Here is a 3,184-nt window from a genome sequence, read left to right on the forward strand (position 1 = left end):
GCCGCCTGATGACGCCACGAGCCCGCGCCGCCTGATGACGCACAGGGCCCGCGTCGGCGCGCCGGCGCCCCTGCGCTTGCGTGGCCACGCCCCCCGCAAGAGCCCTGCGCTTGCGTGGCCACGGCCCCCGCAAGAGCCCCTGCTCTTGCTGGCCACGCCCTGCGTTGAAAGAGGGGCGGGGCCACGCCGGGGGCGGGGCGCCAGGAGGTTCCCTTCAGTCAAACGCCGCAGGGCGCGCCCTGGAGGCTCCCCGGGTGCCTGGGGACGCGAGCGGCGGGCCACCTGTCTCTCTCCTGTCACCTCCAGGAACAGGCCTGGGGAAAAGAAAAAAAAGAGCAAGGAAGCAGGGAAAATTCAAGGCCTAGATGGGTCTGGAGGGAGCTCAGCTGTGGAAATGTTGGCCTGGAGCTTGCACGTGGGTTCCGCGTGTGTGCACGTTACTGTTTATGGTAGGTGACCAGGTGACAGGCCCAGCGTCCCCACAGCGCCCCGCGCAGCCTACGGTGCCCTGCAGCACGCAGATGGGCGTAAAGGGAAAAAAAAAAAAATATATATATATATATATATATATGTATATATATATATGTAATTGTTATATATTTTAATATATCATAATATATAATTATTTTTTATTTTTTTTACCGGGGATTGAGCCCAGGGGCGTTCAACCACCAAGCCCCATCCCCAGCCCCGTTATTTTCTATTTAGAGACAGGGTCTCACTGAGTTGCTCAGGGCCTCACTAAGTTGCTGAGGCTGGCCTCCAACTTTCGATCCTCCTGCCTTAGCCTCTCACGTCACTGGGATTATAGATAGCCATGTCCCTCAGTGCCTGACAGTACTGTAATAGAGTGCCACTAATTTACCATTTTTTTTGTTGTTGTTCAGTTTCCTCATCTGTGAAAAATGAGTGTAGGGCTGGGTGCGGTGGCACATGCCTGTCATCACAGCAAGGAGGCTGAGGCAGGAGAATCTCAAATTCAAGGCCAGCCTCAGCAAAAGCAAGGCGCTAAGCGACTCAGGGAGACCCTGTCTCTAAATAAAATACAGAATATGGCTGGGGACGGGGCTCAGGGGTAGAAGGCCCCTAGTTCAATCCCTGGTACCAAAAAAAAAAAAATCCCCAAAAAACAATCGTAATTCTGCTTCATTCTCTGGTGGATCACAGCCATCCGGGGACAGTGGGACTCCGAACTTTTCTCTAAGTTATGGATCAGCTGGTTACTGGGGGTTCATGACTTCTAAAGTGGAAGTTCCAGGGTTTAACTTGTGATTGAAACGCAAAATTGGAAGCAGGTTGGAGATTCCTCAGAAGACTTGGAATGGAGCCACCAAGGGACCCCAGCTGTCCCACTCCTTGGTTTATACCCAAGGGACTTAAAATCAGCACACGACAGGGACGCAGCCACATCTATGTTTATGGCAGCTCAACTCACGATAACCAAGCTAGGGAGCCAACCTAGGTGGCCTTCAACAGGTGGATGGATAAAGAAAATGTGATCCATAGACACAGTGGAATATTACGCAGCCTTAAAGAATGAAAAGATGGCATTTGCTGGTAAATGGATGGAGCTGGAGACGATCATGCTGAGTGAAATAAGCCAGTCCCCCAAAACCAAAGGCAGAATGTTCTCTATGATATGGGGACGCTGACCCACAATAAGGAGAAGGGGGCACAGCAGTTCCTTGGATGAGACGCAGGGGAATGGAGGGAAGGGAAGGGAGGGGACTGGGAGACACAGGGGAATGAATGGACGTCACTTTCCCATGTTCACATAGGAACCCGCGACCAGGGACACCCCACAGCCGGTCCAGCCACAGGAATGGGACGTCACACCCCGGGTAGGTGGGACATGGCAGAATGTACTCTGTCATCATGGAGAGCTAAAACAATTTTTTTTTAAAAAGTTAATTTAAAAAGAAAGAAATTGAAGCTGAGCACAGTGGCCCATGCCTGTCATCCCAGCGGCTCAGGAGGCTGAGGTAGGAGGATTGCAAGGTGGAGGCCAGCCTCAGCAACTTCTGAGGCCCTGAGCAACTCAGGGAGACCCTGTCTCTAAATAAAATACAAAATAGGGCTGGGGAGGCAGTTCTCCCGTCAAGGGGACCCTAGAAAGTGATCACCAGACCCATCAGCAGCAGGAGGTCACACCAAAGGGTCTGGCGTGGGGCTGCTTAGCCGGCTGTCCCCTCAGCCACACACAGAAGAGTCCTTGTGGCTGCTGGGGGGCCCTGGTAAAGTCCCTCCTCTCTCCCCACACCCCCAGTGTGACGTCACCACGTGCTTCTCCAATCAAAGTGTGACTCTGTGGTGACCCAGGAACAGAAGGGAGCGCGGACCGTCTTGGGAGCATCCATTTATAAGAGATTTGGGAAACAGAAATGGGTGGGACCCAGCAGCGCGGGGGCAGAGCAGGGTGGGGACAAGGGACCCAGGCGGAGGTCCCTGGTGTCTCCTCCAGGTGGGGGCAGGAGGCTGCTGCACCTCCCTCCAGGTCTGTGAGATCCTGTGTCACCTGAGGAGGCAGGAATGACAATGAGCAGCAGAGTTCATCAAACCCACTGTCCCTAGACCTCCCAGGCCCCTCTGTGTCCCCAGGGGTGACCAGCCATGGGAAAGCGACATCCAGGACAGAGTCTGGGACATGAGGGGTCCACTGCGCCGCACCTACCTGGCCTGGCGGGGTCTCAGCTGTCGGAGTCCATCAGAGCCACTTTATTCTGGAACCTTCTACCAGCCTGGTCTCTGTGCATTGGCGCCACTTGGTTTTGGAGCCTGTGGCCCGCCTTGGGGACCGCCACTCAGCAGCACACGTGGGCCATGCAGGCAGCGATCCTCCTGGACAGTCCCCCACAGCCCTTACTGCTGTGGCGGGCAGGGCCCAGCATGTCACCACAGGGTGGCTGAACCGAGACCTAGCTCTCTTCTGGGGACCCCTGGGAGGGCTTGCTGCTGGTCACCTCCCAACATGTCGCTGCTCGACCAGGAGCCGGGGAGCCAGGCAGCCAGGCTGGCCATGGGGGTGCCCGACTGCAGGTTAGACTCGGGAAGGACCGGCTCGCTGGCTCTGTGGCCCTTCTTTCTGAGTGGCTTGTGCCCCACGAGCAGGGGCTGCCCCATCGGGCAGGATGATGGTGGAGCCAAGGGCTGGCACGCTGACAGACCTCTGGGGGTGCATGGGGAC

The sequence above is a fragment of the Callospermophilus lateralis genome, chromosome 20 (genome assembly GCF_048772815.1).
Source record: "Callospermophilus lateralis isolate mCalLat2 chromosome 20, mCalLat2.hap1, whole genome shotgun sequence".
NCBI classification, from domain to species: Eukaryota; Metazoa; Chordata; class Mammalia; order Rodentia; family Sciuridae; genus Callospermophilus; species Callospermophilus lateralis.